The sequence below is a fragment of the Carettochelys insculpta genome, chromosome 1 (genome assembly GCF_033958435.1).
Source record: "Carettochelys insculpta isolate YL-2023 chromosome 1, ASM3395843v1, whole genome shotgun sequence".
NCBI lineage: Eukaryota > Metazoa > Chordata > Testudines > Carettochelyidae > Carettochelys > Carettochelys insculpta.
In genome coordinates this window covers 270,134,091-270,160,634 of record NC_134137.1, presented here as the reverse complement: position 1 = coordinate 270,160,634, position 26,544 = coordinate 270,134,091, and the positions used below count along the sequence as shown (strand labels likewise).

Sequence of the window (26,544 nt, the reverse complement as noted above, 5' to 3'; positions counted from 1 at the left end):
GTTAGCAAGGCCTAAATTAGGAGTAATGAGGCTAGTGGCTTTCATTGGATAAATCACAGTGTGTTTTCTCCAGTAAGATGCTGTCCTCAGTAAGTCCTGATTTCCTGTCTGACTACTTCCAACAATACCTGATGTTTGAATGTGGGATAATCTGCCACAAGAATAAAAAGAGAGAGAAAAAATGTTTAATTTGCAGGTGTTTGAACGATATTAAAACTGTGGTTGGATGGAGTATTTTGTGTGGAGAAAATTTATTTCACTACAATTGAAACCGTGTCCTATATAACACATTTTTAGCAAAATACTATCTCTGCTACCTTTTCTTCTTTGTATACTTAGACATTTTCAGTGCCTTCTGATAGAAGAGAACTTGAGGGCAATTTACTAATTCACCAAGTCTGAAGAAGTCAGGGTGCCAGGTAAAATACATATTTGGTCAGTGCTTTATCTGAGACAGACATTAATTGAAGGTGGCAGAGTTACATCAGAAATTTTGTGCTTGATACCACATGGGAAAATCCTCTGAAAATAGGTCTTGCTTGCTTTCCAGATCTCTTCTCCATATAACCCTCCTGAAACTTATCTTAAGACAGGAAAAATCTTGGTGCTCCGTGACCAACATCTGTCTTTTGTCTATTTACAAGTATGTACTTGAACCTAGAGAAAATATATATTTCCCTTCTCTTCCCACAAATGCTGTCTCCAGCCTTTCAGCAGAAAGAGGTCTGTACAGCATCTTAATTGGGGGTCTACCAAATTTGCAGCTACAAAAGTCAAATCACAAACTGAGAAATTGGGCTACTCTGCCTTCACAGCTGGGCAGAGAGTGACACCTGCTGCCTGAGGGTCCCATGCCCTCCTTACTCTCCACTGTGGCTGGCAGGTGGTGCCCCCTTCAGAGCTGAATACCAGGCTAAAACACAGAGTCTCCAGCTCATCAGATGAGAAGGCAGAGCAGAGAGCAGCGGCTGCTGTCTGGGTGTTCATCTCTAAACGCAGTGCCACCCACCAGCCACTGAAAAGACATGAAGGTGGCAATTTTGTGACCTCTTACTTGATGAAGAAGAGGGTCAGAAGTCTCTTATTCTCATCTGAGAAATCCTGTAGAAAAAAATCACAATTTTTTCATGCGTTGATTATGGCATAAATAGCAATAGTATAACCCATGTAAATGGTGCAATTTCCCCACAATTTAAGTAAACACCTAACCACAATACATTTTCATTAGCAACAGGGCCAAATTAAAACCCTGGACCACACCCCTCTATTTGGTGACATTTAGATCAAAGCCACCCAAAACAGCAAGGGACCCGTTCTAGTTTTAATGTATAATGTTCATGGTATTAACTTCAACTTCGAACACGCCACCTCTAATAGATGGTGATTTATGGATTCTGAGTAGAATGCAATGCTACATGATGTTTAACATTACCCCTTTTATCAAATTTCCACTCACAGAATGTGGTACGGCAACAGTAAGGTATTGGTCGGCTGACCACCAAGAAGTACACTTGAAAACCACTTAAAACCATGGCTCAGCCAATGCTGATATACACTGGGTCTGAGTAGAAAGCCATTCCCACTGCAAAGAGGAAGATGACGGTGAAGGAGACAGGAATGAAGAGGGAAACCTGGGGGAAAAAAGCACATATCTCTGCAGTCATATGTAACCACAGTAATTAGTCTTAATTTGTCCACACACACTATATCTGAGCTTTTACACAAATAGTTATCAATAACTAGACTCCTGTGTCCAGATGACAAGAATCCTCGCCAGCCCAATCTTTCTGTGCAGTCTGTCTCCAACAAGGGGGTGCACAATTTCTTTGATATGGTCACCTTTGCTCTCACCTCTCTTGGGCTGTGTCTACACTTACCAAAAGCTTCGAAATGGCCATGCTAATGGCCAGATCGCAGAATACTAATGAGGCGCTGAAATGCATATTCAGTGCCCCATTAGCATGCCGCTGGCCACGGCACTTCAAAACTGCCACATTTCGCTCCCACTCAGCTTGTTTACACAGGGGTCCTCTTCGAAAGGAGCCCACCAACATCGAAATTCCCTTATTCCTATGAGCTCATCTCAGAAGTGGCCACATACAAAACTTAATGCCTTCTCCAGCCAGACATTTAGCAGGACACAGGAGGCAGATATCTGTCATGCCCCATCTACTTTCTGACTTCATTACAGACTGGTCTTAGCTCTTATCTTCTGATGTTGTTGGTGGAACTCTACAACCATGAATAGCACATGCCCTCTCATGTAAATGATCTTCCTTGTGCTTGTGTAGCAGAATGATTCATTTTGACTTGACTCCAGTTTGCCACTTCCACAGAGAGGCCTAATAAGATTAAGTTGTCTCTCAAGCTTAGAAGCACCATCCTTCATTGTATATTATTTAGAAGCTACCACTGTAACTGAGAGAACTCTCTGAGAAGCCAAACGAACCAGGCTTTTTAATGCTCAGGATGAGTTAGCAGGCCCTAATAGAGCTGCAGAGAGGTTTTTTGAGCTGCGGAGCCAATCTGACCCTGCCAGTCTCCATACAATCCAACTGTAAAAAATCTGATCCTTTTTGCTAAAGCAAAAATCTCCCTTTGCTTTGCTCCCTTTGATCTTTTAGACTCTAGCCCTTTGTAATCAGATGTGACCTACTGTCCAAGCTATGACTGCTATGAGCAATTCACAGGCTAGCTTGGTTTCTGTTTCCTAGTGAGTAGTCCTCAGGGTCAGCACGCTTTCGTACACATGCCAGTCAATTAACTAAGTGATGAAAAGAGCCAAGCAAGCAATCACCTAGGAAGAAATTAAACAAGTGGTTGGGAGTTAGTTAAAAGAAATTTCTGTTATATTCTGAACCTCTTGTGGGAACAGAGACTATGGCAGCCTAACCAGCTGGAGATTCAAAATGTAGTTCAAGAGTTTCATTCTAGTGCAGTTTCCAGATGTGCTGCTTCTTTATTCAGGAGACTAAAAAGAGACGAAGCCCCTTGCTTTCATTAGTTTTATATTATTCTTAAGCATAAATACTTACAGGGAAAATGAGCATAGTAATTATCAATAATTATCCAAAAATAAGAGACAATATCAAAAGTAAGGATTTTCTCTATGGCCACCAGAGAGCAGCATCTCTACATATTACATTTATACTCTTCTTTCCTCCTTCAGAAAGGCAGTTCCTCAGGCATAAGAATAGAGCCTGTCTGAATGATCATATCTTCCCTTCAATTTGTTAGTTTTCAAACTGGAAGAAGTGGGTTAAAGTCCCAATGTAGACCCAAGAGAATGATGTAAAGACCTTTCTTTTTTGGAGGGGTCGGGGGGGGGGTCAATGCATTGCTTATTTCTTTGTCAAACACTCATGCTTTACCCAATGATTCTACCTCGAGTAAATACATCTTTAGAACGTGGCTCTGGGTGAATTGTGGATGCAGCCAGCATACTGCCTGGGAAACTTGAGCATGTCTTTTCACACTTCCTTAGCATGGGCTTGGGATGGCGTTGCAAGCTAGGAGAGAAAGAAAAGTCACAGAAAAAGAGAGTCACTTCCTGTTCAGTTAAGGGGGGCAGACAAAGGTTCAAGCTAATGCCTGATTTTTCTTAAACTGCATCTCAAATCCCTCCTTCAAGACACACACACACACACAACCACACTTTTGTGCCACTGACTGGTCAGAAGTACTGCACAAGCAGAGAACAGCATCTAAATATACCCCTATCTAGCCCAGCATTCTGTCATCTGACACTGGCCAGTTCCAGCTGCCCCAGAGGGAATGAACAGAACAGATAAGTAATAATCAAGTCATTTATCCCACACAGCTCTTGCCCAACCTGGCTAACAGGCATTGGTACACCTATCTTCCATGAATTTATCCAGGTCTTTTAGGGGCATTGTTACAGTCATGGTACACCCACATCTTGAATACTGCAGCAGATCTGGTCATCCCACTCAAAAAGAGAGATACTAGACTTTGAAAAGGTACAGAGAAGAGCAGCAGCCTGATTAGGGGTAAGGAACAGCTACTGTATGAGGAGAGATCTAAAAGACTGGGACTTTCCAGCTTAGAAGTATGTTACAGGTCTATACAATCATGAATGGTGTGAGAAATAGAATAAGGAATTGTTATTTGCTCTGCTCCTTCACTACTATAGCAAGAGAAGGTCACCCAATGACATTTATAGGCTGCAGGTTTAAAACAAACAAAAGAAATTATTTCTTCATAATCAGCCTGTGGAACTTTTTGCTGAGGGATGGGGGAAAGGCCCAGACTGTAACAGGGTTCCAATAAGAATGAAATGAGTTCCAGAAGGGCAGGTCCATCCAGGGCTAATAGCCAGGATGGATGGCGATGGTGTCCTGAGCCTCTGTTTACCAGGATCTGGAAATGGGCACCAGGGGCTGGATCACTTGGTGAGTCCCTGTTCTGTTCATTCCCTCTGAGGCAATAAGTTATTGCTGAATTATTAGCCCAAAAAGGTGAATTTTCAAGTGTCTTGGTAGCCCCTGCGAGGAGGATGTGTGTGGGGAGACAAGGGCAAGGCCACTTCCAGGTAGAATGCCTGAAGAGCCAAGGAATAAACTGAAGCTGACAAAACACTTTCAGCATCTGAGGTAAGAGGACGAGAAGAAGGGTGATGCTGATCGGCTCTAGGGCCAGTACTGTTCAACATCTTTATTAATGACCTAGATGAGGGTCAGGATTTCACCCTCAGCAAATTTGCAGGTGACACTAAAAGCTAGGGGACAGCTAGATATATTGGAGGGTGGGGATAGGGTACCGAGTGACCCAGACAAATTGGAGGATTGGACCAAAATAAATTTGATAAGGTTCAACCAGGCAAAGTGCACTTGGGACAGAAGAATCCCAAACACTGCTATAGGCTGGGGACCACCTGGCTAAGTCGCAGTGTAGCAGAAAAAGGACCTGGGGATTACAGTGGATGAAAGGCTGGATATGAGTCAACAGGGTGCCCCTGTAGCCAAGAAGGCTAACGGCATATTGGGGTGCATTAGGAGAAGTATTTCCAGCATATCTAGAGAAGTTACTATTCCCCTCTACTCAGCATTGGTCAGGCCACATCTGGAATATTGTGTCCAATTCTGGGTCCCTCAGTACAGAAAGGATGTGGACACATTGAAGGAGGGTCAGCAGAGAGCAATGAAAATGATAAGGGTCTGGCGCACATGACCTATGAGGAGAGGCTGAGGGATTTGGGCTTATTTAGTTTGCAGAAGAGAAGACTGAGGGGTCATTTGATAGCAGCCTTCAACTTCCTGCAGGGGGTCTCTAAAAAGGATGGGGGAGGCTGTTCCCAGTGGTGACAGATGGCAGAACAATGAGCAATGGTCTGAAGTTACACAGGGGGAGGTGTAGGTTGGATATTAGGAAAAACTTTTTCACCAGGAGGGTGGTGAAGCATTGGAATGCGTTACTGAGAGAGGTGGTGGAATCTCCATCCCTAGAGGTTTTTAAGTCCTGTCTTGACATAGTCATGGCTGGGATGATTAGGTGGGGTTGATTCTGCTTTGGGCAGGGCATTGGACTCTATGACCTCCTGAGGTCCCTTGCAGCCCTAGGATTCTATGATTCTATGGTTGTTAAAGTCCTCGCTCTCATAACATCCTCTGACAAGCAGCTCCACAGTTTGATTATGCATTTCATGAAGAATTTTTTGTTGTTGTTTTAAAAGTGCTACCTATTAAATTCATTTACCGACCAGCAGTTCCTGTGTTATGGGACCAAGTAAATAGCTTTTCCTTATTTATTGTCTCAATCCCAGGCATGATTTTACAGATCTCTACCACATCCAGCCTGCTCAGTCTTCTCTTTTCTAAGAAGAAAAATCCCAGTCTTATTTATCTCTGCTCATGTGACAGCTGTTCCAGAACTCCCATCCTTTTTTTCCCTTTACTTTTTCCAAAACAAAGATACCCTTTTTGGAGATGACACAACCACATCTGCAAAGGCAGAACCATAGATTTGTATAGCGTCAATAAAATACTCTTAGTCTTATTCTCAATCCTCTTTTTAATTATCTGTAATATTGGGGGGGGGGTTGTCTTTTGTTTTTGACTACTACTGCACATTGAGTGGATGTTTTCACAGAACTATCCGGAAAGACTCCAAAATCCCTCTCTCGAGTTTTATCGGCTAGTTTAGTCCCCATCATTTTATACTTACAGTTGGAATTATGTTTCTTGATGTGTATTACTTTGCATTTATCAACATTAAACAAACATTTGTTCACACCAGGGTAGAACATTGTTTTATTTATGGCTGGTTGTCTGGCTAACCAGTCTAGTGACTGAAAAAAAATTCCCTCATAGCCCTTCCATAAGTAGAAATCAGTCTTGTGTCTAAATTGAACTGAGGTCACGTGCTCAATGTTCTAGATCTCAACAAACAATGGAGACAGAAGTATGTTATATCAACGATAGGCTTGTGCACTCCTGGGTTTGAAATCAGCAGTGCGTTACCTTGAAAGACCTGGGCAGCTCAGGATGATGGTAACGATGGATGTGGCTAGTGCTATGAACAGCCATCAGGGAAAACTGAAGAAAGTCAGTAGCTAGTAGATGTCTCCGATGCACACCATGGTGGTAACGAATGGGAATTGGGGGTTGTAAAGTTAAAATGCATTCATTAAATCCTCATCCCTATCTTTAGCCATTTAAAAACACAGTGAGCCAGAAACTTCCATTTGCTGTCAACAGCAGTAAGATAAAGTTGGCAGTCTGGGATGGTGACTGATTTTAATGCTGAGCTGAGACCAATATATTTACTGTATTTGAGATTTCAGGGTGGAAATGCATGGTAAATAATAGGCTGCTTTTGCAAATAAAACAAATTTTCATTGCTTCAAATCAAAGAAAACACTGTTGGTATTAGAAGGCACCTACCTAACAATGCCAAAGCAAAATTGGTGAAATATTTTATGCAACATTACAAGTCATTTCCCCTCACCATGATGTCTGGAAGGGGCGTGTACCTTCAGATGTGGATCACAGAGGAGGCCACTGCCCCTCCCGTGAGCCACAAACAGAGTCCTGAAAGATGACATGGAGAAAAAGAAGTTACTCACCTTCATGCAATAATGTTGGTTCTTCAAGATGTGTCCCCATGGGTGCCCCACCTTGGCTACGTCTACACATGCAGCCAACATCGAAATAGCTTATTTCGATGTTGCGACATCGAAATAGGCTATTTCGATGAATAACGTCTACACGTCCTCCAGGGCCGGCAACGTCGATGTTCAACTTCGACGTTGCTCAGCCCAACATCGAAGTAGGCGCAGCGAGGGAACGTCTACACGCCCAAGTAGCACACATCGAAATAGGGATGCCAGGCACAGCTGCAGACAGGGTCAACGGGCGGACTAGCGCTTCCGGGGCAACAGCTAGCCGCTCCCTTAAAGGGCCCCTCCCACATACACTCAGCCTGCACAGCACGCGGTCTGAGGAGCCATATAGGCACACAGACCCCGGGCGCCGCAGTCATGGACCCCCAGCAGCAGCAGCAGCAGCTAGAGGTCCACCCAGCCCTCCCGGCAGGAGCAGGGCTTGCCCTGGCTCATGCCATGTGGGAGGCAGCTGAGCACCTTCTTGCCCCAGGGGAGGAGATGCCCCCAGGGCAGCAGGGCTCAGCCCCTACCCCTGCAGCACCCCGCTCCACCCCCCGCCTCACACGCCGGCGGCTGTGGAGCTACCCCACCAGCACCGACTGGTGGGAGCGGCTGGTGCTTGGGGAGTGGGACGACGACCACTGGCTCCGGAACTTCAGGATGACCCGCCAGACATTCCTGGAGCTGTGCCAGTGGCTCACCCCCGCACTCAGGCACCAGGACACTGCCATGCGGCGTGCCCTCCCTGTGGAGAAATGGGTCGGCATCGCTGTCTGGAAGCTGGCCACTCCGGACAGCTACCGATCCGTGGGGCAGCAGTTTGGTGTCGGAAAGGCCACCGTCGGGGCTGTCTTCATGGAGGTAAGAGAACCCACAGGGGGAGGCCAGGGCAGGGCAGGGGGGGCAGGGCAAAGCAGGGGGGCCAGGGCAGGGCACAGCAGGGGGACCAGGGCAGGCCAGGGCAGGGCAGGGCCACGCACACCCTGCTCACCCCTCATTGGGGCTGTCCCATGTGCTTTCTCTGCAGGTCGTGCGTGCCATCAACGCCATGCTCCTGCACAGGCTCGTGAGGCTGGGGGACCCACATGCCACTGTCGCCGCCTTTGCCACCCTGGGCTTCCCCAACTGCTTCGGGGCTCTGGATGGGACTCACATCCCCATCCGCGCCCTGGACCACAGTGGAGGCCGATACCTCAATCGGAAGGGCTACCATTCAGTCGTCCTGCAGGCCTTGGTGGACAGCCGGGGACGGTTCCAGGACATTTACGTGGGCTGGCCTGGCAGCACCCACGACGCCTGGGTTTTCCGGAACTCGGGCCTGTGCCGCCGGCTGGAGGCGGGGACCTACATCCCCCAGCAGGAGATCCCTCTGGGGGACACCACCATGCCCTTCTGCATCATCGCAGATGCGGCCTACCCCCTCCGGCCGTGGCTCATGCGCCCCTACACGGGCCACCTCTCCACCAGCCAGGAGCGCTTCAACGAGCGCCTGAACCGTGCGCGCCAGGTGGTGGAGCGCTCATTCGGTCGCCTCAAGGGACGCTGGCGATGTCTCCTGACCCGCCTGGATGCCAGCCCCAACAACATCCCCCAGATTGTGGGTGCCTGCTGCACCCTGCACAACCTCGTGGAGAGCAAGGGGGAGAGCTTTCTTCAGGGCTGGGCCACGGAGGCCGGCAGGGCACACGTGCAGCCACCTGCTGCCCCCAGTCGGCAGGTGGACCCAGAGGGGACCCGGGTCCGGGAGGCCCTGCGGGCCCACTTCGACCAACAGGCCGCGGGGTGAACTCTGCCCCAGCCCCCTACTGCCCGCCCCTTCCTCCCCAACACTCCTGCCCCAATGCCCACACCATGGAGCCCCCCTCCGCCCCCCCCCCACTTGTCCAGGAGAAATGACAGCACGAACTTGTGGGTGAACGTAAACGTTTTGTTTGTCTTAACGAATTTTTTTTTTTTGTACATAAATAAATATCTGACACAGAAACCAAAAAGGAGGGACAAACGTTCAACCAAATCAAGATGGGCAAAAATAAAACAATACAACCACAAAGCAAATAAAAGTGTGCACCATCAACAAAAAAGAAAAGCAGGGAGGAGAACGGGGCGAACTATTTACACAGGGGGGATGGGGCAAACAGGGGCACCAAAATAAAGCAGCCCCAAAAGTCTGTCCAACAAGTGGGGGGGCCACGTCCCGGGCCCCTCGCCCCTGCAGCCCAGCAGTGGGCGTGCCCGGCCGGGAGCTCCGCCGGGCCTGCAGTCTGGTCCGCGGCTGGGTGGGAGCGGGCTGGACTGGAAGGTAACGGCGCCGGCGAGTCTCGGGTGGCTCCAGGGGTCCCTCGGCGCGGTGGCCCTCGCGGGGAGATGGTGGGGCGACGGCGGACGGCCCGGCGACGGCTGGAGCAGCTGGTGGTGGGGCTGCAGGAGCGGGCATGGCGGGCGGTGGCTCGGCCGGCGCGGCATGGGGGGCCAGGTAGTCAACCAGCCGGTTGAAGGTCTGCATATAGGCCCCCCATGCCTCCTTGCGCCAGGCCAGCGCCTGCTCCTACAGCCGGAGGTGCTGCTCCGACACCTCCAGCTGCCGGCGGAGGATGGCCAGCAGCTGGGGGTCCGTTGCCGCCGCCGGTAGCAGGCGCGGGGTCCGCCGTCTTGCCCTCCGCAGGGCCGGTCGTTCCTCCGCCGAGGGGCTGCCCTGGAGCGAGGGTCCCGGAGGGCTCTCCGGGACAACCGAGGCCTCGCCGGCGCTCTCTTCCAGTCCTTCGGATGGTGCAGGTGCAGGACACAGGAGAGGAGGGGGGAAAGGAGAATGGAGACAGGTGTTAGTGTGGGCCCCGAGCCATGGCCTTTGTCCCCCCCGCCCTGGGCTGCAGGTTCCCCATCCCCGTCCCCGGGAGATGCTGCTGTGATGGATGGGGTTCAAGGGTCCCCCTGCCCTGCACCCCGTCCCCTGGTGGGAGCGACTCTCACTTCACCCCGCAGGGTCTGAGGGCAGGAGAGCTTTCTTAGGCCACACAGATGGCCAGTTTCTGGCAGGAGTGACAGCACCAGCTTTCGGAAGAGACAGTCCTTCCAACCCGTCGTGGGGAGAAGACCCCAAGGGGGGCCCCTCTGGGATGCAGCTTTCCCCCTCCTCTGGCTGGCTGCCTACCAGCTCTCCCTTCCCCTAGCCTCTACCTGTGGCCCCCGCCCTCGTCCCCCAATTCCAAGCCAGCTCGGCTCCTCCCTCCTGTTTGCTCAGGGCAGAGGTGTCACCTGCCAGCTGTAGCGCCAGGATCCTCCTTTGGCGCTGGGAGCTCCTCAGCTCCGGTGGCTCACATGTAGGCTGAGTCTCCCTTTGGCACTCCCCCCACTCCATCACATGCTGCTGCTGCTGCGGGGTGTCCCACCCCCTCCGCCTGGGGGCCCCTTGAGGTTCTGCTCCCCCCTGGCCCGGGGATGGGGCATGGCACTGTCATGCAGGGTGGGGGTGGGCAGGGGCTGATGGCTGCAGTGCTGTGAGGGCCATGGCCCTGGTGTCCTTGGGGCCATGGCCATGTGAGCGTGTGGGGGGCCCTGGACACATATCTCTTACCCCCGCCCCTCAAGCCCCGGGGTGTCCACCAGAGAGGGGTACCTACCTGTGGGTCCGCTCCCACGGTCCGGAGATCCCCGGGGGTCGGAGGCCCTGCTGCTGCTCCGGGATGGCAGGAGGAGGATCTGCAGCCTGGATTCTGTGGAGGAGGAGCCCCCCTCCTCCTCCTCCTCCTCCTCCTGCCGCGATGTCCCGGGGATGGCCTCCGGGGGGGGGGCCCCGGGGTGCGGGGCTTGCCTCCAGGTTGGACTCCGGCTGCAGGGCCTGCTGGGGCTCGTCAGCCGTGGTGTCAAGGGTGGCCGGAGGGGAGGAGGTGTGCCGGGAGCCCAGGATGTCCCTGAGCTCCCTGTAAAAGGGGCAAGTGACGGGGGCAGCCCCAGATCGGCTGGCCACATCCCAGGCCCGGGCATAACCCTGCCACAGCTCCTTGACCTTACTGCGCACATGGTCAGGAGTGCGGGCAGGGTGACCCCGGGCAGCCAGGCCGTCGGCCAGCCGAGCGAACGCATCCGCGTTCCGCCTCTTGCTCCCCATTACCTGGAGCACCTCCTCCTCGCTCCAGAGCCCCAGCAGGTCCCGCAGCTCGGCCTCCGTCCAAGAGGGGCCCCGCTGCCGCTTCCCAGACTGGCTGGTCCTCTGGCTGCTCTGGCTGCCCTTGGGGGGGGTCACCTGGGGGCGCTGGGGGGGCTGCTGGGCAGCCATGGCTGGTGTCAGGGGCTGAGGGCTGTGCAGGCTCGCCGCGGGTGCAGGCAGGAGCCTGCACGTTGCCTCAGCCTCCTGCAGTCAGGGCGGGGGAGGGGACCTTTAAGGGGCCGCTCCACGCGGCCACCAGTGAGCTGAGGGGCTGGAGAAAGCGTCTCTCAACCCCCCAGCTGATGGCCGCCATGGAGGACCAGGCAATTTCGACGTTGCGGGACGCGGATCGTCTACACTGTTCCTACCTCGACGTTGAACGTTGAAGTAGGGCGCTATTCCTATCTCCTCATGAGGTTAGCGACTTTGACGTCTCGCCGCCTAACGTCGAAGTTAACTTCGAAATAGCGCCCGACGCATGTAGACGTGACGGGTGCTATTTCGAAGTTGGTGCCGCTACTTCGAAGTAGCGTGCACGTGTAGACGCAGCCCTTAGGTGTCAGGCTTGCCCTGGCACCGTGGACCAGAGATCTTCATAGCTGTTTTCAGATGGACTGCACATGAACGGGTTCCAACCATACTGCTTCGCTCTCTTTTAGTCATGTGCATGATCCGGTCTGAGCCACTTCCTCAAAACTGCTTCAAATCTAGAACAGAAGAAGAATCCAAAGTGGGGAGGAAGGGTGGGTGATGGAGCACCCATAGGGATACATCTCAAAGAACCATTATTACTGCACGAAGGTGAGTAATGTCTTTTTCTTCTTTGAGTGTCCTCAGGGATGCTCTACCTTAGGTGACTGAGTAGCAGTACCCCAGAATAAACAAGGAGGTGGGTACAGGATTTAGGTCTTGTCCAGGACAGATAACACCACTGTAGACAGAGAGGTATCTTCAGTTATCTGATGGTGGCTGGTGTAGTGCTTGATGAACATGTCATGGGAAGCCCAGGTTGCTGCCCCGCAGATGTCACGGAGGTAGACTCCTCTGAAGAATGCTGTCATCACTCTGGTTGAGTATGCCATTGGTTGACACAGTAAAGACATGGCCTGCAATGAGCAGCAAGTTGTGATGCAGGACATAATAAGGTTAGAGAGTCTTTGTGATGATATCGCTTTGCCCTTAGAGCAGCAACCTACAGATACCACCAATGTGCCCATCTTCTGAAAGGGCTTGGTTCTGCCAATGAAGAAAGCTAATGCCCTCCTGACATCCAACGAATGTCGCTGCACCCCACATGCTGATGAGTGTGGTTTGGGATAACATGCTGGCAGTATTATAGGGTTGTTAATGTGGAATTCTGAGGTAACCTTTGGGATGAATCATGGGTGTAATCTGAGAATCACTCCATTCTTTTTAAAGATGATGTATGGAGGGATTGCCATTAGGGCGGACAGCTCACTGACCCTCCAAGCAGATGCGATCACCAGAAGAAAAACACAGTCTTCAATGTAAGCAACTGGAGCAAGGTCACAGCCATAGGTTCCAATGGGCCCCTCGACAATGTCTCTAGAACCAAGTCCAAACTCCATGGGGGTGAAATGCGCCACCCTGAGGGGTACAGGTTGGTCAGCCCACTAAGGAAACGTGATGTAATGGGGTGAGCAAAGACCAGTATACCATTGATTGTGTGAATAAAGACCAATATTGCAGCCAAGTGCACTTTCAGTGATGCCAATGCTAGATCTTGTCGTTTCAAGTCCAATAGATAGTCCAGGATAGTGTGGATTGGCACTTCAATTGTCTGGAGGAGCACTAGATTGTGAACCATTTAAATTTAGAAAGGTAAGTCTTGCATGTATTCTGTTGCCTGCTCTGCATCAGGACCTCTTTCACCTGGTCCAAGCAGAGCTCCTCGGCACAGTCGAACCAGCAACGAGCCAGGCCATGAGGTGAAGAGTGTGAGGTTGTGGGTGCATGATCATCCCCTGATCCTGAGTCAACAGATCTGGGGGACAGGGTAGGAGCTGTGATGTGTGCAACGACACCCTGCGTAAGATTGGCAACCAATGCTGGTGTGCCCAAGCCAGGGTTATCAGTATGAGTGTGGCTCCATCCCTGTTGACCTTCTCTAGCACTCTGGGAATCGAGGCAAATGAAGTGGTAGGTGAAGGCGAGCACTGTGGTGAAGGCTCGGGAGTACGCCTGCAGTGTTTAGATTTTGATGTAGCCTTTGAGGGCTTGTGATCTTTACTTGGTGCCAAAGCCGGTGCATGGGTCAGTTCCATCGCCATTGATTGTCGTTCTGGCACAGCTGGTGACATTGGAGTCAGTGCCATTAGCACCTGTGCCAAGCGTGCACAGGCTGGTGCCACCATTGGTGCCACATGGACCAGTTCTGCTGTTAATGCTGCATGAACCAGTGCCATCATTGTCAGTGCTGGGGTGGGCAATGCCATAGTACTCAGGTCCATTGGCACAAGTTGAAGCTGCAGTGCAGATACCACCCCGGTGTTGATTTAAAGCAGTCTGTTGCCATTCCGAGCTCCGGTTCCGCTCCATACCTCGCTGCAGATAACAGAGACACGTTCTTAGTCTTGCCTTTTGAATAGAGCCAGACATGATTTTGGTACCACCCTGAGCCTTGCCATCATCCCCCTAGGGAAACTGGGTAGCGATCGGGTAGGAGATGCCCTGGGTCTTTTGTGCACGGCAGCCTCTGAGGAGAATGCCCTGCACTTGTGCTGGCTATCTTTGGCAGGCTCAGCACTCTCTAAGGAAGCTGGCTGGATGGCCTTGTTGAACAGGATCATGCATAAAGACATTTCCCTGTCCCCATGAGCCTGGGCAGTCAGTTTAGAAGAGTGCAGACACTGCTGGGGAACGTGTCCCTCACCGAGGCAACAAATACACTTGGAATGGCCATCAGAGGCCGACATTGCCTTGCGGCATACCTCACAATTCTTAAAAGTGGCAGTGCCTGGCATGATTACATAATGTTCAAACAAACTAACTTTGTTGTATTTTTTAATAGTATAACAGCAACTATAACAACAAGGTGTCCATTAGCTCCGATAAAGGCAATAAGAATGACAAACCATAACTAATTAAGACTTTAACTAAAACTTTAACTCTCTCTTTTTTCTGTAAAAAAAAAAAAAGAAACCTAGGAACAAGTCCAACCAGGGAAGTTAAAGAAAGGAAAGCAGTTGCTCAAAGCTGAGGAGAAAGTAGAGGCTCTGTCTGTAGCCACTGGCGGTTCAGAGGAACTGGCTCAGACTGGACTGCGTATGTGACTAAAAGATGATGAAATGGTGAGTCAGAGCCTGCGCATGTGCAGTCCAGCTGAAAATGGCGATGAAGATCTCTGGTCTGCGGTGCCAGGGCAAGCCTGACACCTAAGGTGGAGCACCAATGGGGACACTTGAAGAAGAAGTACACAAAGCTGAGCTCCACTTTTCTGTACCTTCACGAGAGAACTCAGCCACTGGTAGCTTTACCGGTGATGTAAAGACAGTGTAAATACCCATAACGCAGGCTGTACTTACTAACTATACTAATTAGGGTAGAGTTTTGCCCCAAATCCACACTTGTACTTGACTACATCCTTGTAGCTGTGACATGCTCTGCTACCTTGCCACAATTCCTGGCACAGCTTCCTGAGGCAATAACTCATGGGTGATTTTCACAAGCAAAGTTAAACACCCTTAATTCTCTGGGAAATTCCAACAAGTTCTCAAGAACTGGTCTATTTTCAAGTCTGTTTCTCATGCTGGAGGCCTGGATGTTCTGGTCCTGCCCTAGAAAAGCAGCAAGAAGGAACAGCCAATTGAGAGGCTTTAGGGGAACAGTCACAAACCACACATCTGTGCAGCACTTCAGCATGATGTTCACTGCACAGAGCAACCCACAGCTCCCGGTATCATCCCAGTCATTTTTAGCTCATATATTCTAAAGGGTAACAGGATGCAGAACTTTCTACAAGGGGAAAAAGTAGAGCTCACTGGAATAATGTGCTGGAGGATTCCCAAGTCTCTTGCCCCATGTTAGGTAATCTAGATGGACACATGGAGCAAAGTAGGAAATATTGCTTCCTGCTCTCCAATCAGTATTTCTTCAGGGGCCCCCACAGGGTGGGAAATGTACTGGGCAGAGTGTATCACTCTGCCATACGAGCTGGCTGACAGAGTCAAACTCATTGCCAACTAGGGGAGATTCTTTTCCAGTGGAAGTGGTAGAGATCTGCATTTTTGGAGCTAAAGGCTTGAACTGCATCCCAGGATTGCTTGTGTGGCAGCTGGCTGGCTGAACAGTAAAGCTACATGTCAACAGATTTGTCCCCAGTGCTCTCCTGTTTATTCTGTGAATTGGTTAGCAAGATTTAAAAGAATCTGACCTTGAAAATGACAGGACTGCCATGTTCATGGTTCCAAACAAAGACGGGGCAACCAGGATGGGAACCACAGGGACAAGGCTTTGGAAAGCTTTTAGGGCAAAACTCTGAAGAAAAACACACGTTTCAGTTCAGAAACATCCTGGTAATCCCTGAATTACATCAGTCTTAGTGGAAATAGCTAGAGGCTCTTCCCCTGAAAGGCTTACAATAGAACTTGCTCCAAAGATGGTGGTGGGGCCAAATGCTGCTGAGGGCCCTGGGGCTAGGTGCAGTGAAAAATCCAGACCCCAGAAAGAACAGGGCTAAGAGTAGAAGGGACAGGATTTAGGGGAGTCAGACTTCAGTGCTGCCCAGACTACAGAGCTGCCCTTTCAACTTCTTCACAGCCATGTGCATCAGCAGAACTGTGCTGCCTTAGAATTTTAAAAGGGGCCTGAAGGTCCAGCTGCCACCACTGCCAAAGTAGCAGCAGCAGCTGGGGCTCCAAGATCCTCTGAAATTCTGGGCCCCAGGGCAACTGCCCTACTTTGACTGCTCCTTCCCCCATCAGCAGGCCTGCAAGTCAGTACTACCTGTTCCTCTTCCCCATTGCCATCTCGATTTATTTTTCCATCTCTTTGGGCAAGGCTAAGAGATGTTACTACTTGCTGATACTGAGATATGACAAAGCTGAAGGCTTTTCTACTATTAAATCCATTATCACAGTCATTTTCCTAGAAGCCTTCCCTCCCACACCCAATTAGTGCAAAATGATCCTTCAGAGGAAAGCCAATAATGGGTTACAACTCACCACAGCCACAGCCTCAGAAGCCAGCACATCCTTTGCTGTCAGGACTGTATAATAGGACACATTGATGAGCATGTACCTCACCATTACTGTGACCACAGACATTATCACAGCCAGTGGGATATTTCTACAACAGTGAGAAAGAAAGAACACTAATGAATAGAGCTTTTTTTAAATCTCACATATCAGTACTAGCACTCAAGGCAATTAGAAATACTAAACACTCATTTAATTTCCACCTGAAAAGCAGTTTATTTTGAAATAATTCTGTCTCCAATGGATGGTATTAATGGCCCCTCTCCGTACTGTTCAGGTCGGATGAGTTCTTCTCGCATGAAGCTAGTCTGAAACCTGCAGAGTGAAATAAGAGTGGTTTTGGGGGAGTCTAAATAATGGCTCAGGAAAAGTCCCATAGACTTAGGAGTAGATTCTACCATTTCTTAAAGGATACTGACTGCACATACCAGCCTGAATATGCAAACATCCCAGCATAAAAAGCCAAGGGCAGCTTGTCCAAAGCCAGTGACAGTGTGGCCTAAAAATAGGAGAGAAACACAGGGTTACAGAGCAGGAAAGCACTGGGGACCTGGACTTCTCCTCTAGTGTTAGAATAAATATGCAGAATAGGTTCAATTTCTGTCTCCTACATGACCCCAAGAGTTTGTTGGTACAGGGTGCTCTCTCTCTCTCTCTCCAAATGTGTGTGTGTGTGTGTGTGTGTGTACACACACACACACACACACACACACACACACACACACACACACACACACACACACAAATTTCAGATTTGGTTTGTTACTTCAGTACATAGGGCTCCTTTGACTTGTTAACACACAATATCAGGTCTCTAGTGTGTCATGTTGATCTCTCTTTTTTTTCAGTGAAAGATACAAAATGAGGACACAAGCTTGATTATCCCAGCTGTGAACACTGTAAACTACTAGTGTACATAGGAAAGTTATGTAAACTAAGGCGACTTTAAACCAATGTAGTTCTATATATATATATAACCTCTCCCAGTCAGCACAATTTTCTTCAAGTATATGTCCCTGTGATGAGGCATATTGGGCCCTGATGCCCCATGCTGGAGGCTTGAGGCCCTGCTGCACCCTGTCCCAGTAAACCATAGAGAAGTCCTCCAAGGGAGCCTAAAGTGTCAGCTGAAGGAAGTGGCCAATGAGAGGCCAGGAAGATTATAAGAAGAGCTGCAGGACCAGAGTCAGTTCAGTGCCACAAAAGAGCTCATAAAGAGAGGAGTGCCAGAGCAAGCAGCAGCACCACGGACAGCTCCAAGTGCAGAGTAAGTGAGAGACTGCAGAGTGTAGGTTAGTGTTGAGGGACTGCCAGCAGAACCCTAATCTAAGCGGAAGGACTCCATGCAGAGGATCGGAAGCCCAGGAGGCAGCACTCCCTGCCCAACTGGGGAATGGATTGTGGAGAGACACTGTTGAGGGCACTGAGATGGGGCCCTGTTACATGGATAGCCTGGAAGGAGTCAGACGGTTGCATACAGGCAAGACTCAGCCAGAGGGCTGAGTTGTCAGAGACTTTGAATTGAAGCAGAGCAGACATGCACATTTGACCAGAAGAGCCACTCTTGAGAGGTGAGCACCACCCTGTTAAAGACCCTGTCACAGTGTCAGATGTGCTTTGGAAGGGCTACAAGTTGAACAAAAAAGGAAAATAAAACCCTCATATTTCAGATCATGAGCTATACCAGAGCTCAACTGTATCTATTAAACTACATCAATAGAACTATATCAGTATGATAGTAACACCTTCCAATGTAGACAAGCACCTTAAATGAATGCCCTCTTGGAGACCTGCCGTGGCCCAGAAGCATCATCCCTGACACAATGATGAGAGCATGGGCCAGCGAACTTTCTGAAGCTCGGCACACCAGCTGGCACTCCAAGAGTTCAGGATGAGGACTCTGTCTGCAGGAGAAGGAAAAGAAAATCAAAAGTGGCTGGAGCTCAAAATAAAGCCGAACAATTTTACTCTCATTCATTGTCTCAGGCTATTGCCAGACACAGCAATACCCCTGTCCTTTGTGCTGGGAAGAATTCTTAGTGACCAGAACATTCAGAGCAACAGATGTTTCAAGGCCACAAAAGTGTGACCCGGTGTTTGGCATTTCAAGGGGAAAATGAGGTTACAACCTTGAGAGCAGAGCCCTGTCTGCCTCACTCCTCTCACATTTCTTCTTGTGCAATCTATGCCTGTCTGATGAAATAATCCATGGGCAATGTCATCTCAGCTTCTCAGCAGCCCTTCCATTTCAATTGGCCAGGACTGGGAAGGCATGGAACTTTCTTCCTGTCAGCTGCACTAGTTGGCATCACCAGGTCTATACCGTGTGTATATGTTTTGATGGAGCTTGCACCATAGGCAGAATCTCTACTCCCAGCATGTGCACATAGGCAGAACAATTCCAGTTCCTTTCTTCCAAAATGTCACCACCCAGATGCAGCATGTAACCAAAACTAGACCATAAATACAAACAGAACTTAACACCTGATGCCTATGGCTCTGGTTTCATGTCCCAGTCAGTTGACAGCAATACATGGTCACTGATGACTTCTACAACCCATCCAGCTTTGCAATCCACAGACCCATTCACATCAGCTTTGATACTTCAACTTTCTTTTTTTTGGCTTTATTCAAAAGACAGGCCCAAACCGGAACATCAGATCCTGAACTTTGTGTGTCTTGGAATTAAATATGGAATCCAAGTTCCACAGTATTATCTGAGCCCAAACCCTAGGTGTAAACACCTCTGAATGTTTGGGGAAAAGGGATCCAAAACAGAATTAGAATTTCAGGACTTAGGCCTTTTTCCGCTTTATACTTGTTGTACCCCAAGAGAGCTATGAACTTCTTGGCAGAAGGTGGGGCAGCACAGGCGGCAAAAAGTGGTTCCAAAACATAGCTTCCAAATGCCAACGCAATCATCATAATGTTGGCTGGCCTAGCAGGAGAGACAGATTCCCGGATTTAGAAAATGACTTCTTGGTGTTAAGCTATTTTATAAACAAGAGACCACATTAAAAATGTTAGCATCTGAACACTTAAATTGGACCAAAAATTAGGAAATTTAGAGTTAAGTCAAGATGAAAGACCATATCCAGTGGGTTTCCACAGGGATCAATTCAGGGTCTGGCTCTGTATGATCTCTCTTTCAATTTATTAAACTATGACAAAGGAAGTACACTTATGATGGCTCCAGGTGATGCCAAACTAGGAGGTGTTGCACATATTTACGGAGATAAGATTAAAATTCAAAATGATCTGGATAAAGTGGAGAAATAAAGTCAATAGGATGAAATTCAAATGTAGACAAATGCAAAGGAGTTCCCTTGTGAAGGAACAATCAGTTGCACGCATACAAACTAGGAAATAATTATGTAGGAAGGAGTACTTCAGAAAGGGATCTGGAAGGCATAGTGGCTCACAAGCTAAACATGAGTCAACATTGCAATGCAGTTGAAAAAAATAAACAAAAAGCAAAGAGAAAACCCACAACCAAACATCGTTCTGGGATATGTTAGCTGGAGAGTTGTAAAGCAAGATGTGAGAAGTGATTTTCTGCTCCACTCCATGCAGATTAGGCCTCATATGAAGTATTGTGTCCAATTTTGGGTGCCAGGCTTCAGGAAAGTCATGGACAAATGAGAGAAAATCCAGAGAAGAGCAAAAAAATTATTAAGGCCAAAAAGGATCTATGAGTCTAAGTCAATGATAAAAGATTGAAAGAATTGCGTTTGTTTAATCTGCCGAACAGAAGAGTGAGAGGGGACAGGACAATTGCTTCTAAGTACACAAAAAGTTGTTACAAGGAGCGGCAAACATTTTCTCCTTGAGCACAAGACACAATAAGTTTAACTTTCATCAAAGATAGTTTAGTTTGAACTTTAGGAAAAAATTCCTGTCAGGATTGTTAACCACTGAAATAAATTACCTAGGGTTGTTATGGAATTTCCATCACTAGCGAGATTGAAGGGCAGGTTAGATAAACATGTCAAGGACAGTCAAGAAAATCCTAAAAACAGCCATGAGTGTAGGGGGCTAAACCAGGTAACTGCTTGATATCCCATCCAGTCCTATGATTCTGAGAGTAACCTTAACTCTGCTCATGCATGAATGCAGACTTACAGTAAAATATTTCCTTAAGCGATCCTACCACAGATACACAGTAAAACAAAATTCTACCTCCTATTTGTGCATCAGGTAACAGTGGAGGAAGTCTAGGTTGGATATTAGTAAAAACTATCTCACCAAGAGGGTGGTGAAGCACTGGAATGTGTTACCTAGAGAGGTGGTGGACTCTGCATATCAGTAGGTTTTTAAGTTGTGGTTTGACAAAGTCCTGGCTGGGATGGTTTAGTTAGGGTTGATCCTGCTTTGGGCAGGAAGGTTGACTCAATGGTCTCCTTTCAGCCCTAGAATTCTATGATTCTAAGTTACCTGTCACTAGAGCAGTGGTTCCCAAACTTTTGGGGGACCCATTTTGACAATTCAGGAAGACTTGGTGACCCAAGGCAAGTAAAAAATGGGGGGCATGGGGGTGGGAAGAGGGGCAGTGCTATAACTGGCTAATTTTGCATCTGAGGCAAAAATATAAAATTGTGCCTCCTCATGTTTATATAGTCATAGTAGTTATTTCATAGAAAAAGGGGAAATACATTAATAGTAGTAATAAAATAATAACAATATGTTTATTATAGGTAATCATTTTATTATTATAGTTGATTTAAGTTTTGGTGGGGGAAAGACCCTCATCTGCCCAACCGCTCCCCTCCCCAAGCTTAAACCCCACTCAGAGGCTTAAGGGACTCATACTCAGGGGCTGGGGGTCATACTCAGGGGCAAGGGAGAGTCACATTTGGGCTGGGGTGTCACACTCAGAAGCGAAGGGGCTGGGTGAGTCACATGGGTTGGGAGGGTCACACTCAGAGGCTGGAGGGGCTGGGTGAGTCACAAAGAGGGGAAGGGAGGAAGGAGGAGAAAATTACTTACTGCAAGAGTCTATTAAGGGGCTTGCCTGGGATGTCTACGAACATCAAAGGTGGAGAAGCTGTCTGTCTCTGTAATGCACAATTGCTTTTCTATTGATAGAGATAGCTGCGGATGCGGCAGCATTAAGGAACTGCAAATGGCTTCTTTAAGAGCCACATGCAGCTTCGAGCTGCTGGAGACCCTTAACAAATCTAATCACGACCCAGGTTTAGAAGGCCCAGCACTTCATTTAGATGTTTTACGCAGAGTACGGAAAGAGCTCTTGTCCAGCAAGCCTGCTGTGGCCACACTTCACTTTAAGAACTGTTGCAGCAGCAGCACTTTAATGGTTTAAGTGCAGCTGTAGCCAGATTCTGTTTCAGGTTCTTTTCTCACGAACACAAAAACTCAAGTAGTAGCAAACACCAAAGTGAACCCCCTGACTAACACAGGCTGCAGGCCTCAGATGTTTTTCCCTTGTCTGGCTCAGCCCTGGAAAAAGAATAAACCTGATGCACTTCCTTCAATGCCCTGCTGAGTCATGTGACTATCAGACCAATCTTGTCTGTTTGACCCTGTCACCCTGCCATACAATTGTCTTTCTAATAAAATAGTTGAATTAGTATGACCTACAGTGATGTCATATTATAGTCCCTTGAGTTATGTGAGGGTTGCATTCCCACACACCCTCGTATAACTCAAATTTCATGTAAGTCGGGGTTGGGGGGCTTTTTCCCTGGCAGAATGCACGTTCAACAGCCAGGAAAGCAGCAGGAGAACCCGGAGCTCCTTTTGAAAGGTATGTCCTGGGGTTGGGGGGCAGTTGGGGAAGGTTAAGCCTGGTGGTGGATTGTGGCCATAGGAGGGGGGCAGGGGGGTTACGCCTGGGGTGGGTTAGGGCTGCAGAGGGTGGAGTTGAGCTGAAGCCGGACAGGGGGCTGTTGAACTGGCACATATGAGGTTGAGCTAGAGCCATGCGCGGGGGTGGCGAGCTGCGTGCAGGGGGTTTGAACTGGAGCTGAGGGAAGCGGGGTTGAACCAGATCTGGGCATGTGGGTGGTGAGCCGGAAACATGTGCAGGTGGTGAGCAGGGCTGTGAGGGTTGAGCCAGGGCCAAGGGGAGCAGGATTTTGAGTTGCACTTAACTCATGTTAACACAAGTTGAGTGAACCACGAAATTTCAAGGGTTTCCTGTAATCAACATTACAGTTGAGCTTAGAGGCTGCAGTGAATGGGGATAACTGCATCAGTGCATCATGACAGATACATGGCCATGAACTCCCCTATTTTTTAACTTAAGTCTTAGGGGGCTAAAGGGTTGGAGCCAAAAGTCCAGGGTTTTAGCCTCCAAGTTTTTTGTGTGTGTGTGTGTGTGTGGGGGGGGGGGGGGGGGGGGGGGGGAGGGTGGCAGGCAAGGGGAGACATGGATTCATTACAAGACACTTCTTGCTTTCAGTCATCATCTTTCCAGAGGTGGTGGGAGTAGGAATGCCCTTTGGGCTAATAACAGAGAAAGAGCTGTGCTAGTCTATGTACTATCAAAACAAAAAAGCAGTCCAGTAGCACTTTAAAAACTAACAAAATATTTGTCATGCTCCTTTTCCTCTCAAAGATGACTGAGTGGAAAGTTCTGTAAGAACCTAGTGGGCAATGTTTGGTTTTCCATACATGGAAACGGAGATCTTTTACCCAGTTAGCTTATTCAGGCATTTGGATGTTTAGATGAATCAAAACCACCCTCTTTTAAATAGTTGCATTTGACATGAACTTAGCTCACAAGTTATGCACTTGTAATTCTTCAGTCAGTTATTAACAATGCCCTGCAAGGTGAATTTCACCCACTGTGAGGGCCTGCTCTTGTGCCTTAGGAAGAGCATGTGACCTAATACTGGCTGTTTGCACAGGAGTAGATTTCACCTATACATGTCACACGTACGACACACCAGTTTGTAAGGTCTGCGGCTACTTCCTGTTGCCATAAAGCCTTTTTCTGCAGCCATATTAGGTGAGCAGTAGCCATGAACCAGGAAACAGAAAGAAGCATCTGAAATACATTAAAACACTATAATAGGGGGCTGTAAAGAAGGCAATCCTGTCTTAATCTACCCACCCTCACCCGTGGAATAAACAGATCTTAAGATGGTTGAAGAAAACATGGTTTGATAACATTTTATCTAGCAAGAAATCACTATCCCAAGTAGGGATTCGGAAATCATTGTCTCTCTCCTTTTTTATCTTTATGGTCCCCACTTCTCTGACTGGAGTTTTGAGTGTGTTTGTCTGTTGCACAACTAATTCTGCATGACTTCAAACAACTAAGGTGGTGCACATAGGTACCAACTCCATGGATGCTCCGAGGGTGGAGCACCCACAAAGAAAAAATTAGCAGGTGATCAACACCCACCATCAGCCGAGCTCTCACCTCTAACCCCTCCCTCCCCGTGCCTCCTTCAGCCACAAGTTTTTCAGAAGAAAGAGGACGGGTGAGGACATGGGGTAATGGAGGGAGGGGACAGAAAAGACAGGGTGGTGGCAAAAGCTTGGAGAAAGGTGGAGTGGGGGTGGGGTGGAAAGATTTGGGGGATGGAGTGGAGTGGAGTGGAGGTGAGCCGCAGTGATGCTGGGGGGTTCGCAAGAAGGCACATGCACCTTCACCTAGCATCTGGCCCTCCACACACACACACCCCAGAAGCAGACCAGCACTTCTGGAGGAAGAGGTGGGCAGGGCAGAGTAGGGGGAGGGAGTGGAACAGGGGCCAGGAGGAGGTGGGGCTGGAACAGGTGGCTGGTGTCCCCCTGGAACTGTCTTAACTAGTTGGCACTGGGACAGAGATGAGCACCTCCCAGCTAGAGCAGAATTTGATGCCTACAGTGGTGCTGTATGATTGGTTAAAGAATTATTTTGTAATATTTTAGTAAAATGATTGGTTAAGGAATAGCTAAATTGGATTCCAGTTTCACTCTGTCAGTGGGGTGAGGGAGGACAGATGAAGAACTCACATTTAAGACACAATTGATGATTAGAAAAACAAAGAATCCTCTACACCGACACAGTGTGCAACAACCAGAATGCAGATGAGACTGACTTCACCTGACTGACGCTGAAAGTCTGCCTGCATGATCTAGGCATCTTAATTTTCCCGCTTGGTTTCATTTTCAACTGTGAAGGAGGTAAAACTCCAGGTCACAAACTGAAACAAACACCCAGCATCTCTCCCAGGTCCCAAGCACTCTGTGCTTTTCCATCTAGTACCCCTAACTAGAGGCCTCACCCTCCCTGTGTCTACATATTCCAGGGGAGGAGAGAACTCTTTCAAGGCCTTTCCCCAGGTGTGGCACCTCATTCACAGATCCTAACTCTTGGATTTGCACCAAGTCCCTCAGACAAACCAGGTTAACAACAGATCCTTGGAACCGTGTTGACACAGGACTTTATAGCTTCAGTTCTATGACATTAAGAGACATTGTGTTCCCAACTTATTTTTTTCCTGGAGAAGCAAAGTTAGGCTTTTGTTAGAGCTACATATTATCTGCAAGTTTCCTCAGCTATAAAGAGTTTAAGAAGAATTGTAAAGAAACTCAGCACCTGCCGAACAGAGAGAGAATCCCACAGGCAAACCAGACAGTTAAGGAGACACCCACATTGCCGGAGTTTTTCAACACTCTTTTTGAAGAGATGAAAATGCCGCTGCCCACTATGGTGCCAACAATGAGTGAAAAAGCCCTCAGCAAAGTGATCTTTTTCCTCGGAAAAACATCCTCCTCTTCTCTCTTGGCTTTTTCCATGGCCTCTACAGTTTCAGGGCTGGGTGGGTGTTCAGAAGTCAAGGATTCCTTGTGATGAGGAGCCATCATCTGGGTCCTTTCCAGTCCCACAAGAAACAGCTCACTTGTGGTAGAAGAAGAGAAACTTAGGGATTTGTGGAGCTTCTTGTGGGAGTCACTCTTAAAGTCACCTTACAAATAGCCCATTCAAACCTGCTGGATTTTATTCTCCTCGCTACTGGATAATGCTGGGCAAAAAGAACCAAAAACAAAAACAAAAACAAAAACAAAAACAAAAAAACTCCAATCTATAAAACATGCTATACAGATGTGATTTCCTATGTTAGATCACCTCTAGGAGCAAGGTCGGTTGATTAACTGAACATAATGGAGGCTGTAAATAAACAATCCTTTAGGCCAAGATTTTCAAAGGTCATTAGTGATGTAGGGTGCTTTCGTAGTTCAGTGTCCAAGTTGGGTGGTCTTCCAGGGACCCAATTTTCACACACACCTGAGCACTCCAACTCAAACTCAGGTCCTTTTAAGATGCTTCAAGATGGGCACCGACAAATATAGACTGAAAAAAAAGCGCTAGGTCACTTCTGAAATGTGTGGCCTTACAAATGTTTTTTCTTTGGCAACAAGTGTTACTAAAACTTCAAAAGTGCACCTATCTGGTTGGTGGGGTTTGAACAAAGTAGACAGGTTTGCCAACTAGCCCAGATTCTCATCCCTTGCTGGAGTCTTACAGCACTTTGAAGTACAGTAACCAGCAGTTTCTTTTAGTTGTCTGTGAAATTGCATAGTAAAAGTAAAAGAAACAGGATGTAAAAACAAATTTACAGGCTTGGATCTGAATTAACTCCCAAACCTTATATGTTTAGCCATGCCAATGCCAGCTAGGAATACCTAGAAACATAAATGGGCAAACGCCAGAGATTTCAGGAACATGTAATCAAACGGGAGGGGGAGAAAATGTGGAATACGGGACAAATAGCCCTTTTGGCAAAATAAATCAGGATGCCAAGATGGCACACAAAATATGGAGCTGTCCTGCCCAAAATAGGATGGATGGTCACCCTATATCTATGACAATCCCCTGCCTGCTCTCACACTGTTAGCTCTGTCTCTCTTCGTTCTTTCATTTCTCCACTCAGAGCCTGGAGTTACTTGTGCTTGAATGCTATATTCTTGGTTCCCTCATATTGTACATTTAGTGTATCGTTAATCTAAGTAAACTGTTGAGCTGCCCAGAGGTGATGCATGAAACACCCTACATCCCTCGATCTCCGCCTTCCATTTAGCACACAAGTTTCAGTCCCACAGTTTAA

The 26,544-nt window shown here is 48.3% G+C and overlaps 1 pseudogene; it reads right to left on the bottom strand.

Moving 5' to 3' along the window:
• Position 1: 1 nt before the first annotated feature.
• Positions 2–25,234, bottom strand: LOC142016859 (cystine/glutamate transporter-like; annotated as a pseudogene).
• Positions 25,235–26,544: the final 1,310 nt, after the last annotated feature.